Genomic DNA, 15,797 nt, shown 5'->3' on the forward strand with positions numbered 1-15,797 from the left:
ATACAGAAAAACAAAAAAAACTAGGAATCAAGTCTCTTTTACACAGCAATAATCCTGCCAACAACGCCAATTTGTGGGCAACCTGGGGGGTGGATTTTCTTTATTTTTAATTATGAACCCAAGATATAAACTCTTACAGGTTATAATGACCAACAACGCCACCTGGAATAATTCCAGGAAAATGTAATGAAAGGACGCAAGTACGTCTGCTGGAAAATGAGACAAGATTCAGGAAGTTCTACAAAGTTTATTCATCTTTATAATCTCTTTTTAAAATAATGATCTGAAATTGAATGGTTAAAACAGTGAATGCAGTTAACAAGATTTATCATAAAACGTCTAAATTGCAAAGGAAACTGAGGCTTACCAGTGGGGAAGTAGTGAGGGAAAGGGGCAACATCCAGTGCAGAAAAAGGGAATCACCTAGACACAACAAAAACACGGCAAAGAAAGAAAAGGTGCTCCAACAAAACACGCGAGACAAGACACCGCCACCAGGGGTCACCACCGCCACCACAGAAGCCTCAGTCCTTAAAAGAAAGACAAAAAAATGAAACAATACAAGTAAAACAGTGGTACAATGGCGCTACAATGTTGCAGTTCATTCCTTCAATAGCGCCATCACTGCTCCCAGAAGCAGGGCAAGTTCAAGTTGGTCTTTTTAAAACAATTTGGAGTTAGGCAAAACAGCAGCGAGTATCAATCCAGGTGCAATGCCGAAGAGTCATCAGGTGGCTAACAAAAAAATATAGCAAATTAATTCAACTGCTACAACAAAATTTATAACTTGCAGCAGCCGTTTACCTGTGACCTGATAAATGCCCAATAATCAGATCCTCAGTACCACCTAGATGCAGTGCAACTGTAATAAAAAATGGTATGTGAAGGTTTTGTTTACATGAAACGGGTGTTACTTAGCCACGCTAAGCTCTTACCTTCCTATCAGCAGAAATGAATGGACAGATCGACCCCGATATTAAAGGTGCAGCGAAGGAGGCTAAGCAGACAAACCAGTTGACATTAATAGCCATTCCTAAAGCTGACAAATGATAACACCCACGCTTACCCAGAACGGCGCAAACAAAGGGAGCAACTTCAATTTGACGTCACGACACAAGCAACCTCATGTCAGGTGAACGCTTGCTTATATGCAGCAGCTGAAATTACTCTTAAAGTGGCAGCGTACCATTTATGCTGCTACATAAGCAAATTATTCATTTTCAAATACTCTCTAGATCTCAGGAAGTAAGACATTACAGTTAAATAAAGCTATTATGTTTGAAGGCTTAACTTTAATCAGTCAAACCCATTTGTTCAGGAATAAATTAAATAGTTCATTGAACCAAAAATTTTTACAGGCTTAATATCTGTGTTCCGCCTCCACTCATAGGGGGAAACTAGCGGGAGTTTTTAAAACGATTTGCCGGGAGACGTGCGTTCTCTCTCGGTGTACCGAACATGGAGCGCCCGGTCAGCTGACAGCTGGCGAGGGGAGCTGGCTGTTAATGCAGCGAGGTCACCGAAAACGTCTGAGCAATATTGCAATTAAGTGATTTATTGATGCACCTAGCAGATATTTGAGATCTATACATCTACATTCTCGCCGAAAATCATTTTGTGTAATACAGCAAAATTAATTTTGCTGCCATTGCTGCTTTTCTGAACACCCGTTTTAAAGGATGCGGAACCTAAATTTGAGCTCAGCTGTTTTTTGTTCGACTCCCTCTAGTGGTCTGGAGCACTTCCGTTTTAAGCACTTATTGCATCTTTTCTTTTGTTTGCTGCATTTTATTTGCTATTTGTTTGCATCTCTTTTTTGCTTGCTGCATTTTATTTGCGTCTTTTGTTTGCTGCATTTTATTTGCGTCTCTTTCTTGTTTGCTGCATTTCATTTGTTTGCGTCTCTTTTTTTGTTTGAATGTTTTCTCTGTTGCTGCGCTTTTGCACCCGTCGGCCACCGTAAGTTGTGTCTATATGGAAGGATAAAAAGAAACTGTTCATTATAGAAACAAACCTGTTGACAAATGACAGAAAAATAACATTGACACAATGTCTAATAAACAGAACAGATTCCAGGAGGATTTTAGAAATACGGAGTTGTGTCTGCCTCGTTATTTTAACCTGTTGTATCCTGTTTACAGGAAAAATCTGCATCTGTTACACCGACACCAGCCCTGTTGCGTGAAACACTTGCTTTACTAGCCTTTTGCTGAAATGTTCTTCATATTTCTCCTGTTTATGAAAGTAAGTCTCAGCAGTTTAAGGAGGAGAGCCCTAAGAAAGATAACTGGTTCTTTTTTCTCTCTACATATATAAGCCATTCTTACAGCGTAGTTGTGATTTTTGCTTTCTTTTATCTGATATAAAAACATTTATAAAGGAGGGGAACGGTTACTAAAATGACCCTCATGCAGAAAGTTTCATACATTCAAACCTTAACCTGAATCCAAACGCTGGCGTTTCTTACCTATTCGGTATAAGATTATCTTGGGCTTCCGGGAGAAATCCAGAAGTCTGCTTTGATCAACTCTGTGAATGTTTCTTCAGCAGCAGTCAAATACTTGTTGATAAACTCGTTTAGACAAACTCTCGAAAATTCCACTAAACAAACCATGCACCATCTTGTTTTTTTCCTATCTTCTTCTCTTTAATGGCAGTGAGAAGCATAGACATAAATACGTAGACGCCTCATGGAGCGAGAAGGACCCCGTGCAGCAAACAGAAAGGGGGAAAAGGGACCACTGTAGGTCTCGTACCGTATTTGGAAATGGTATGAGACTGACATTGCAATCCGGAAGCGAAGGGGGCACGTTTTGTGTATTTTTAGGTGAAATATATTTTTATATATAATATATATTATATTAATATATATTTATATTAATAGTTAAAAGTTATGTTAATTCACATTAAGATATGTTTTACTGAAAAGGAATGTATTATGTCGAATGTCCGGGTCAATCTGACCCAGTAAGTTGTTGTGGAAGGAATTCCTAGCAAGTGTCTTTTCATTATGTCGGAGCCGAAATATTATTGAGTTGTTATTGCAGAAGATTTTGGTGCGTCTCTTTTCCTTACATTGTGCGTTGCACGCAAATGGAGCGAAAACAGAACATGGAAAGGATGTCTGTTTGGACAGATAAGAACTAACAATCTGACTAATGGTCCTCTGAAGGAGCAGATTTAACTTCCACGAGGTCGTGATGATGAGCTGATGAACATGTAATGTGTGATGCCGCAGATGTGCATTAAATGTCTTCCTGGTTGTCGGTGAGCCGGAGAGAATGGAGTTTTGTGTATCGTCTCTTAATTTATGAGACGATACACCTTTGAATTCCTCCATAGTATCAAGACAGCTAATGTAATGAAATAAAAATAATTAACTGTTAGAATTTATTTCCGCTCTGCTGTCCATAGCAAAGTTAACTTTTATACTGTAATATTTTTGCAGGACAAAAGTAAGAAAAATATGTAGCTAATGTTTGACAATGTCTGATTTATCAAAGTTTATTGTTGTTACAATAAAATGTCAAAAAATAAAGGCAATTTTTTTTTCTCGTCTTCTTCAAATGTTAAATGCACGTTAAATTATGGATTCATGTCAATATATTATTGAATAAAATGCTGTAAAAGTGTGTGTGTTCATCAGTGTCAATATAAAAACTATCAGAATAATTTCTATCAAATTGTGCTCTTTATTCAAAAATCCCCCAAAACAACTAAATAATCACATTAAAAGTAATAAACTCTGTTTTTAGTCATTTGATTACCAAATATATTAGCGTGTGTGAGAAAATGTGTCAAATATTAACTTAACCCTCCTATTATGTTTGTTTCTGAGGTACAGCAATAATGTTCGTGGGTCAATTTGACCCGGAGAGTGTTTAGTCATGCAATAGCGTCAGAAACCTAAAACATCCTCCAAAACTTTTTTGTATCTGATTATTAATTCCAATACTAACCATTTCAATCAATATTTGTGCAATGAGGTTTTTTTATTTCTCACAAATTAAGGATCAATAACGACAATTTACTCATTTGGACATAAAAATTTGATTTTCAATTTTTTATGCCCACTGAAAAAACCCAAACACAAAATGACACTATTCTTGAAAGTGATTTTTTGTAAATTTCTTTATATTACATTTAGATTTTTTTTGAAGGGGTCATCTTTATAATTGAACTTGAGACACTTTTCTGCTCTGGGTCAAATTGACCCGCTGACTAAAATCAAGACAAATGAGTCCTGAAGATGATCCTCCAGCTGGTTTTCCAGTTTAAATCTGCGTGTTCAAAACAAAACTGGGTTTTTCATCACATGCTGCCCAGATTTTTATGCCATATTTAGCTGGTGTGGAAGCCATATATTGCCTAAATGAGTAGGGTCGCTACTCATTTAGGCAATATATGCCTTCTGAATGCCAGGGGTGAACTTTATGAATGCCACAAGTCTTCCATCTACTGTGACATTAGGGCCTGGGTTATAGAACAGGGGAAGTTACAACCCATATGTACCACACTGTTCTATTAGCTGCTAGTTTGTCTTGTCCATCGATTGTCAAATCGGATTACTCCGGAGAAAAGTTTCCAGAAACATTATGGCCCTAAATATTACCCTGCCTGTCTCTGCATCCCTTAGACTGGCTGTTGACTCGTCCTTTGACTTATAAACTCTGGTCAGAATGAGGACCTCCAAATATGCATGTAAATGCATTTGGTCCAGCTCCTTCCAGTTCTCTCCAAAAACTCACCTTCCTTTTAGATTTGTCATTTCAACAAGGATTTTCTGTATTACACAAGGCCTGAGTAGCTCAAAGACTGACTTGATGTCTATAATGCGAGTTACTGCCATCCTAGTCAACCCTGGAATGATCAACAAGAAGTTCCAGAGCTTCCAGGGTTTTCATCTTTTATTTCCCTGCTGCTCATTTCCTAATCTCTGACAGTGACAATATCACATGTACCTTCAGTGTGTAATGTGTTTAGGACTCCCTTGCAGAGAGTATTTATGTTCCCTCCATTTCTACTGAGTGTCCACTCAGTGTGGGTGGAGTTTGTCCAGGGGAACAGAAAAGGTACCTGTCAAAAGTTGTATGAACACCTGCTTTTAGGCAGCTTTCTAGTGAAGTAAAGAGAATAGTGAAAGAGTGGGTTTGCGTGATTGTTTAGGTGTGTGTGTGGTGTGTGCATGCATGTGTGGTGTGGTGTGTGTGTGGTGAAATATGTCTCATAGGTGCAAAGAAACAAATAGAATTGGACATTTTTTTAACCTTTTTACCCTTTAACTTGACTGCCGGGTCAAATTGACCCGAACAGTATCGATGTAACAAATAGACCCAGGGGGGGCTGCAAATGTGTAAAATGAACCATTTTCATTTTATACATAGAGTGCACCTATTAAGGCAAATAGAAGTATTTTTTCTGCATGAAACTTTTTCTAACTATTTAAAAAAAAAATTAAACTTTGAAACGGGTCAAATTGACCCGCAACATAACAGGAGGGTTTTAAACTAGTTTGCAGAACAGCACTTTGTGAAGTTCGGCCCATTCACTTGTATTAGCTTACGTCAAAGGATATGCAAGTCATAAATGACTTTGTAAGGACTTAATAAAATACATATATGTTTATAGATTAAATTAGTTTAAACTTTTAAAAAAGATAGTGATCTTTAACAGAAAACAGCCACAGCAGAAAATAGAAAAATTATGCAACTAAGACAAGCGACACACCAAATTATTGGAGACAATAATCACACATAATTTGTACAATCAAGAACAATCAATGAAGGAAAATATGATTATATTGTATTTTGCATTTTCTAAGTAAAAGGGCATGCCAACTTATTTGAAAAGCTTTTATATAGACTGGTTAATATAATTTGAAACATCAGTTTCAGTCTAGTTTTGCTGTGAAGATAAACCTATCGAATACTTTTTTAATACTGTAAATTTCAGATTGCAAACAATTAATGAAAATCTACTAATAGTACACAACAGCACATCTTATTTTGGATTAAAAATGTATTAGAGTAAATTTCATTCACCCCACTCATTCTCTCTATACAGAAAAATACAAATCAATCCTGCAAGTTCATATTTTATATCTCCAATATGCAAATGTCAAGATCCAAATGATCACATTTAACAAATTCAAAAATTAAACAATTTTCCCACTTTATAGACAAGAAGCCCTCCGGTTTTCATCTTTTATATTAGCGGTTCTCAACGTGGGCGGTACCGCCCCCCAGGGGGCGTTCAGAGGACGGCTGGGGGGCGCTGGCGGATTTTTTTACAAAAGGGGGGCGCTGGGATGCCTTTGGGGGACGTTTGGTCGAAGGTAAACTTCGACCAAATTTTTCATAGACGCCTGTGAAAATAATTTCTATTCCCATGACATTGTTCTCTGGGAAATTATTTTTGATGATAAATACAGAAACAAACATAAAAATCAAAACATCTACAATGGCGATAGTAATATTAATGATAAAATAATAGTCAGTGCAAAGTATCCTACAAATTCTTTGGTGGGGGGCGGTGAGGGACCTGGATAAAGGCTACGGGGGCGCTGGCCCAAAAAAGGTTGAGAAACACTGTTTTATATGAACCTCTACATAGGACATACGAAAAATAGTTCTACGGCTTTCACCTGTGTGACGCCTCATGTGCTGAGTTAAACAAATTTTTTGAATAAAGCTTTTTCCACAGGTCCCACATGAAAACGGCTTTTCACCTGAGTGAATCATCATGTGCCGAGTTAAATTCCCTTTTGAATAAAAGTTTTTCCACAGTTCACACATGAAAACGGCTTTTCACCTGTGTGAATCATCATGTGCTTAGTTAAACTAAGTTTGAGACTAAAACTTTTTCCACAGGCTCCACATGTAAACGGCTTTTCACCCGTGTGAATCATCATGTGCTGAGTTAAAGTCTGTTTTAGACTAAAACCTTTTCCACAGGTCCCACATGAAAACGGCTTTTCACCTGAGTGAATCATCATGTGCTTAGTTAAATTCCCTTTTTGAATAAAAGTTTTTCCACAGTTCACACATGAAAACGGCTTTTCATCTGTGTGAATCATCATGTGCCGAGTTAAACTAAGTTTGTGATAAAAACCTTTTCCACAGGTCCCACATGAAAATGGCTTTTCATCTGTGTGAATCATTATGTGCCGAGTTAAAGCCGGTTTTAGACTAAAACTTTTTCCACAGGTCCCACATGAAAACGGCTTTTCACCTGTGTGAATCATCATGTGCTGAGTTAAAGCCGGTTTAAGACTAAAACTTTTTCCACAGGTCCCACATGAAAACGGCTTTTCACCTGTGTGAATCATCATGTGCTGAGTTAAAGCCGGTTTAAGACTAAAACTTTTTCCACAGGTCCCACATGAAAACGGCTTTTCACCTGTGTGAATCATCATGTGCTGTGTTAAACGTAATTTGCGACAAAAAATTTTTCCACAGGTCCCACATGAAAACGGCTTTTCACCTGTGTGAATCATCATGTGCCGAGTTAAAGCCGGTTTTAGACTAAAACTTTTTCCACAGGTCCCACATGAAAACGGCTTTTCACCTGTGTGAATCATCATGTGCTGAGTTAAAGCCGGTTTTAGACTAAAACTTTTTCCACAGGTCCCACATGAAAACGGCTTTTCACCTGTGTGAATCATCATGTGCTGTGTTAAACGTAATTTGCGACAAAAAAATTTTCCACAGGTCCCACATGAAAATGGCTTTTCACCTGTGTGAATCATCATGTGCTTAGTTAAATCACTTTTTCGCCTAAAACTTTTTCCACAGTTCCCACATGAAAAAGGCTTTTCAGCTGTGTGAATCATCATGTGCTCAGTTAAATGCTTTTTTTGACTAAAACTTTTTCCACAGTTCCCACATGAAAACGGCTTTTCACCTGTGTGAATCCTCTTATGAGCATCAAGAGAATATTTGCAAGCAAAAAGCTTTTTACAGGTCACACAGGAGAAAGGTTTTCTTCTTTTCTGATTTTGCTTCTCAGCTTCAGCAGCTTCCTGGAAGATGACCTGCTCCTTGTTTGGTTCTGATTCAGTTTGGTTTGTTTGTTCATAAACAGGAACCACCATGCAGGTATCAGTCTCCTGTTTTAATTCAAGCTGTTCTTCACCCTGACTGGAGTAAACGTCTTTCTCTTCCACTTTTATTTGTTGATATTCTAGATCCTGCTGCTCTTCTTTTATATGTTGATCTTCTGGCTCTTCTTTTCTTGTTTCACCTGCAGAGGTTCTACCTCGTCCTGGTCCAGATTGGATCTCCTCTCCTGGTTATACATCTCGTTCTCATAAACGTTATGTTGCAGGCAATCTGGAGAGGAAAACAGGAAAAAAAGAGGAATTGTTAACGTTACTGAAGTAATTAACAGACTTTCATTATTTAAGACAGAAATCACCAAATAAACACATCTGAAAATTCAAGAGTGCAGACATTCAGCTGACATTTGGAAAATTACCAAATTAAATATTTCTGATTAATTTATTCACTCCAGGCATGATCGTTATTGTTTAAAAATAATTTTCTAGTATTATTTCTAATATTTTCTATGTTGGAGCAATTAACTTTTTATTTTTATTACTTTGAGTTCAGTTTCATGTTAATTGTTTATTTTATATTTTTTGTTTCTTTACTTTAAAAAAAAAATCCTAATCCAAGAACCCAGAATCTTGACAGTTTGTCCATTTTCTGTAAGTTTAGGGACTGGTACAGGACCAGCATGCACTGGGCTTTCACCAGACCTTTTCTATTTTACTGCTAAGAATAATGATAATGCTTAGCAACAGAGAAAACATGCCAGCAAAAAAAGAGACGCAAACAAAAGACCCTCCTGCTGTGCTGGACCAAAACAGCAGAAGATGCCTCAGCACCGGGGGATATTGTTGATCAGATCGACGGACTATTGACATGAGGGCTTGACAGACAACGTGACAACGTGTCGCAAGTAAGATGGACATAATATTGTGTATATTTTGTAATTAGAATATTACTTTACTGTATTTATGTCCACCAGTCAAATATCAGCTAATGCTAGCTGGTATAGTGCTATAGTACTTGGTGTTCAGTCCCCGCTCTGAAAGCTAACCAAGATTATTTTTTAAAAGTTTCAGTTATTTTCTAACACTGACTTAGATATCTGATACAAGAGCCTATTATAGAAATGAAACAATATTATAAAAATAATAATATTACACGTTATAACATTCACCGGAAAGGTTTACACAGATGGCAATGGCTATTATGAACTTCACTCTGTCAAAGTAAGATACCTCCCAAATCTCCCGTTTATGTTTTGAAGGTTTCCTATGTGTGTGTGTGAGTGTGTGTGCGAGCGCTAAACATGCATAGCTTAATATTATTCAGTATTAATCATTATTTATTTCTGTCTATATTTATATAAATATGTATTGATAAGACGAGAGCGGTCCATAGGCGTCTGTCCTTTATTTATGTCTATGTGAGAAACGGCCCGGTCTGCAGAAGACGGGTCCTTCGAAGGCCACGAATATGGACGACCAGAAGAGAAAAGCAGTAGCCTTCAGCTAGCTGCCTAGCCTCCATCTTGGCGTTATGTTGCTTAGCAACCGTGACAACGTGAAGTACAAAGTGCCGAAGGAAAAAAAAAACGGACTCGAAGCTAGTTTTTTACTCGTTTTTTCTGTATTATTCTTCCCCTTTTGTGATAAAGGCTGTTCCATACTAAAAAAGAAATCTGTTTGATTCTAAAATGTTAACATGTATAGCAAGGAATGTAAGCAAATTATTCATTTTCAAATACTCTCTAGATCTCAGGAAGTAAGACATTACAGTTAAATAAAACTATTATGTTTTAATTCTTAGTTTAATTAGTCAAACCGATTTGCTCAGGAATAAATTAAATACTTTAGTGAACCAAAAATTTTTACAGGCTTAATATCGGTGTTCCGCCTCCACTCATAGGGGGAAACTAGCGGGAGTTTTTAAAACGATTTGCCGGGAGACGTGCGTTCTCTCTCGGTGTACCGAACATGGAGCGCCCGGTCAGCTGACAGCTGGCGAGGGGAGCTGGCTGTTAATGCAGCGGGAGCAGACATCTCCGAAAACGTCTGAGCAATATTGCAATTAGGTGATTTATTGATGAACCGAGAAGATATCTGAGATCTATACATCAACATTCTCGCCGAAAAATATTGTAAAAAATCATTTTGTGTAATACAGCAAAAAAAAAAAAAAAATTGCTGCCATTGCTGCTTTTCTGAACACCCGTTTTAAAGGATGCAGACCCTAAATTTGGACACAGCTGTTTTTTTGTTCGACTCCCTCTAGTGGTCTGGAGCACTTCCGTTTTCAGCACTTTTTGTTTGCATCTTTTCTTTTGTTTGCTGCATTTCATTTGCGTCTCTTTTTGTTTGTTGCGTTTTATTTGCTATTTGTTTGCGTCTTCTTGTTTGCTGCATTTTATTTTCGGTTTGCTACATTTTATTTGCTTTTTGTTTGCGTCATCTCTTCTTGTTTGCTGCATTACATTTCTTTGCATCTCTTTTTTGTTTGCTTGTTTTCTCTGTTGCTGCGTATTTGCACCCGTCGGCCACAGGTTCATATAAAGACCAGCTGTGCCTTTATGTGGAAGGATAAAAAGAAACTGTTCATTATAGAAACAATAAACAGTAGTTTCCAGGATGATTTTAGAAATACGGAGTTGTGTCTGCCTCGTTATTTTAACCTGTTGTATCCTGTTTACAGGAAAAAATCTGCGTCTGTTACACCGACACCAGCCCTGTTGCGTGAAACATTTGCTTTACTAGCCTTTTGCTGAATTGTTCTTCATATTTCTCCTGTTTATGAAAGTAAGTCTCAGCAGTTTAAGGAGAGCCCTAAGAAAGATAACTGGTTCTATTTTCTCTCTACATCAATAAGCCATTCTCACAGCGTAGTTGTGATGTTTGCGCTCTTTTATCTGATATAAAAACATTTATACAGGAGGGGAACGGTTACTATAATGACCCTCATGCAGAAAGTTTCATACATTCAAACCTTAACCTGAATCCAAACGCTGGCGTTTCTTACCTATTCGGTATAAGATTATCTTGGGCTTCCGGGAGAAATCCAGCAGTCTGCGTTGATCATCCATCTCTTCCTCTTGATGATTTCTTTAAACTCTGTAAATGTTTCTTCAACAGCAGTCAAATGCTTGTTGATAAACTCGTTTATACAAAGTCTCGAAAATTCAACAAAACAAACCATGCGCCATCTTGTTTCTCGTCTTCTTCTTCGTCTTTTTTATGGCGGTTGGCAAACAACTTTAAGGTGCATTACCGCCACCTTCCAGGTTGGAGTATGGATAAGAAGCTCATAGCCTCCTCGTTCTTCTAAGAAAATTTAAAAAATTCTATCAAAAGCTATATTCCCTGATGAACTCTGAAACAATTCTCTTATAACAACTTATTTTTATTACTACTAAGCTCACTAAGTAGTATCTTTCTTTCCCGTACATATTTGTTGGTTTGGACATACAGGATTAAATAGTACTCTTAACTTAATGAATAAACTTAATACAGGTTGTTGTATTTATTGTGGAAAGTTAGAAACAGTACAGCATATCTTTTTAGAAAAAAATTAATTGTTAATGCATGTCACCATGAGAAAAGCCTTCTGGGTTTTGCTTAAAAACTTTTTTAAAATATTAAAATCACACATTTTTGTCTCATGAAGTGAAAAATTTATTGGCAAAACAAACTTATTGTCAGAAATCTTTTCTTGCTATTCTATGTTTTTGTTTGTGACTCAAACTTTTGCTTGTGATTCTTACATGACATTATGGGCAGGGCCTAAAATTACAACAAAAAGATTTCTGGTGTGTGCAAATAGAAGTTTATGTTTGGCAAATAACATTTTAAGTTCACGAGACAAAATTACATTTAATTAAAAAGAAAATTTTTAAACAAAACTTTTTGTAAAAGAAAAAAAAGAAATAATTACAATTCCAAAAGTTTTGATTACAAATTTATTATGCTTAACTTAGGTTTTTTTTTTATTGAATATTTGGGGAAAATATTTAATTGCATCCTCACCAGACCCTAAACGTACTTAAAGTCTGGATCGACTTTTTTTCCCCCTTCATTAATGACACACTTTTATTACATACATTATATGTATCAAGGTAATTCAGGGTGACTTATTTTTTATTCTAAATTAATTCTTAATGAATTTAAGTGTTATTCTCCTTCAAGATACATTTGCCTAACGCTGGAATAAATGCAATGTACATTATACCCAAAAAATGAGCTGTTGCTAGGGAAACAGAGTGAAGTAGAGGCCAATTGAGGTTGAGCAACTAAAGCCTTTCCTCTGCCTACATCTCCCAGAATGCTGTTCTGAATCTGAATTCAGTGAAATTATTGAACATTCTAATATATTTTCTATTGATATTTATACTATTGATTCTCCTACTCTGTGTGACGTATAAAAGCCTGGACAAAGCCACAAGAGATGAAACACAGTTTTGTAAACCAAAAAAGCTAAGTGAACATTTTCCAATAAAGATGGCTGCCTGGTTTCATTATTTCATACATGCTTTTATCCAAGATCAAGTGTTTGAGAATTTGATCTTGTTAAACAAACATGTGATGGCCCCACCTGACAGCCTGCGGCGACGTATCGAAGTAGATGTTTCTGTTGTACTGGGCATCCGACACATAGATGGTAGCCAGGTCAAAATCCTGAAAACGCACAGAGCAGCTGTTAAAAAACAAAACTATTTTCTCACTCGTCTGCCTCAACCTCAAAAGACAGAAGCAGTTTCTAAAAACACATGAAGACTGAGTCTGTTTGAAATTCAATTTCCTGCTTGGCTAGAACCGTCACCTGTAGATCTTGAGAGGAAGAACACCATATTAAACCCCCCCACAGTATCATGTACAATGCTGTCTGCATGAAACACTCCACACACTTCTGACCAATCACACAATACTTCACATAGACCTGAACCTGGTGTGGACTTGATTTTCATCTCATAACTACGTCAATGAGAGCAGACTGCGACTCTTTGGACATAAAACCCGAGCATCTTCTCCGAGACCGTGCCGATTTCCTCCTGACTATAGACTAATATCAGCCGATATTAGTCATATTGTTCCGATAAACAAAACTGGGCCAATATTAACCATCAATATTTATTTCCTTCTTGTTGCCATTTGTTTCTGGAGGGGGAGTGAACAAAGTTGGTCATGTGACAGCAGGGGCGCAAAAAGTGGGTATGCAGTGCATGCAACGCATAGGGGCGCAACACCAGAGGGGGCGTCAAAATCCCGTCTGGATGGGGCGGTGCGCCGATGATGTTTTCCCATACACTTCAGCGCGCCTTACGCTCCTTCACCTCGCGCACATAACGAGGTAAATGTAGTGAGTTTTACCTTTCACGTGTCGTCGTCTTGGGTGGGGGGAGGAGGACACGAGCGTATTTCTACACTCCTTCACCCTGACCTGACATACCTTCCTTCGGGGGGGGAGGGGGGAGGCGATTTATGTTTTCGCATCCACCTGAATAATGTGTAGTTGCGCCACTGTGTGACAGTGATCAGTGATTGTGAGGAGTTTAACTGAAGCAAAGAAGGAGTGATGAAGTCAGCAGCAATATGGTTGTTTTTCCCCCAAAGTTTCAAAAGCAACAGCAACCTTAATATCAGCCCAAACTTGTACATCGGTCCATCCCTGGCTAGAATGACCCAATAAAAGTCCACACTTTATTCCAACTGTGCCAAGATTTGAAATCTGACATTGACAGGCAAATTTCCAACCAATCTGAATGAGCTCGAGCTACTGTCCATTGAACAGCAGACATTTTATTCAGACTATATATTGTGTAAAATATAGATATTTATAAAATCATGTTGCATTTTCTAAATTTATTTATTGTATTTTTTAAAGGTTTTGTTGGCTCTAGTGGCCTTCATTTTAAAGAAGCTTGACAGGAAAGAGGAGGAAGACATGCGGCAAATGTCACCAGGCTGGGAATTGAACCTGCGACCACCGGCATGAAGACTACGGCCTCGGCTGTCTGCAAGAATACCGTTTGAAGTGGCATTCTTGCAGACACCAAAGTAAGCTTTTCGTTGTACAAGCAAACATGTTTCTGCTATGCACATGACAGATAAAGGTTGAAATTAAATATTTTAGTCTCTGGAAAGCTTTCAAAGACGTACCTTTAAGGACAAATTAATCAAAAGATGCTACAATAAGGATTTATCTCAGGGTAACTGAATCCAAATGCCCTCCAAACTGCTCAAATTTATCTTTGTTAAACATTCTGAAAATAATGAGCAGTTCATTTCCCCGTTATCTCCTACTTTATGTTGTTAAAATCCAGCTGGTTTGTGGCTGTAATGAGACATGAAAAGGTTCTGGGTGTGTAAATATTTCTGGACCAACAGCATCTTCTGATCTTCATCCTCTGACTGTAGTGAAACAGAAGATGCTGCTCTCCACAGCACAAAACGACAGATGTTCTCAAAAAATCATCACAGAAACAGAAAATTACTTTAGTTATCTACTGACACACCTCACCGGCTAACTGAGAATAATACTGTGTGATGAAGTTATGAGGCTGGCAATTAAAGATGTTATATTCAGGAATGCAAAGAAGGAAAACAATCTCACTTTAACACTTTCTGTAACATGTAATGTAAACAAAAAGGGAAAAGATGCACGATAATCCATCATGAAACATAATATTTAAATGGATTAGATTGGATTAAATAAAAATTATAATGAAATAAAAATAAACTTTTAGAATGTATTTCCACTCTGCTGTCCATAGGAAAGTTTACTTTTATACTGTATAATTTTTGCAGGACAAAAGTAAGAAAAATATGTAGCTAATGTTTGACAATGTCCGATTTATCAAAGTTTATTGTTGTTACAATAAAATGTCAAAAATAAAAGGAAAAAATATTTTTTTCTTGTCTTCTTCAAATGTTAAATGCACATTAAATTATGGATTCATGTCAATATATTCTTGAATAAAATGCTGTAAAAGTGTGTCTGTTCATCAGTTTCAATATAAAAACTATCAGAATAATTTAGATCAAATAAAAACATTGTGCTCTTTATTCAGAAATTCCCCAAAACAATTAATCACATTAAAAGTCAAACTCTGTGTTTAGTCATTTATTTGATTACCAAATATATTACCTTGTGTGAGAAAATGTGTCAAATATTAACTTAAAATACTTTGCAGAATAGCACTTTGTGAAGTTCGGTCCATTCACTTGTATTAGCTTACGTCAAAGGATATGCAAGTCATAAATGACTTTGTAAGAACATAATAAAATTCATATCTATATGTTTATAGATTAAATTAGTTTAAACTTTAAAAAAGATAGTGATCTTTAATAGAAAACAGCCACGGCAGAAAATAGAAAAATTATACCACCAAGACAAGCGAAACACCAAATTATTGGAGACAATAATCACACATAATTTGAACAATTAACAATCAATGACGGAAAATATATTTATATTGTATATTGCATTTTCTAAGTAAAAGAGCATGCCAAATTATTTGAAAAGCTTTTATAAAGACTGGTTAATATAATTTGAAACAAAAAGCATCAGTTTCAGTCTAGTTTTGCTGTAAAGACAAAATTATCAAAGACTTAATACTGTAAATTTCAGATTACAAAACAATTAATGAAAGAAAGTCTACTAAAAGTACACAACAGCACATCTTATTTTGGATTAAAAATGTATTAAAGTAGAATTGTATAAGGCACAAATAAACATCGAATCGGAAGACATAAATCA

At 36.7% G+C, this 15,797-nt stretch overlaps 2 long non-coding RNA genes across 3 annotated transcripts; both read right to left on the bottom strand.

Annotated features, from left to right (window-relative positions):
* Window positions 1-236: 236 nt before the first annotated feature.
* LOC145550600 (uncharacterized) lies at window positions 237-1,111 on the bottom strand. Its single transcript, XR_014086477.1, has 3 exons — window positions 1,067-1,111; window positions 936-997; window positions 237-862 (listed from the first exon to the last, which is right to left on the bottom strand). It is a non-coding gene; the product is annotated as an uncharacterized LOC145550600 (long non-coding RNA).
* Window positions 1,112-3,672: 2,561 nt separating this feature from the next.
* On the bottom strand, window positions 3,673-14,705 carry LOC145550598 (uncharacterized). Of its 2 annotated transcripts, none has more exons than XR_014086475.1 (3): window positions 12,633-14,705; window positions 11,064-11,362; window positions 3,673-8,330 (listed from the first exon to the last, which is right to left on the bottom strand). It is a non-coding gene; the product is annotated as an uncharacterized LOC145550598 (long non-coding RNA). The 2 variants fall into 2 exon arrangements; XR_014086474.1 differs by having other exon boundaries at window positions 11,064-11,365.
* Between the last annotated feature and the right edge of the window lie 1,092 nt (window positions 14,706-15,797).

This window comes from Poecilia reticulata, unplaced genomic scaffold (assembly GCF_904066995.2).
Source record: "Poecilia reticulata unplaced genomic scaffold, P_reticulata-male-v2 Scaffold_102, whole genome shotgun sequence".
NCBI classification, from domain to species: Eukaryota; Metazoa; Chordata; class Actinopteri; order Cyprinodontiformes; family Poeciliidae; genus Poecilia; species Poecilia reticulata.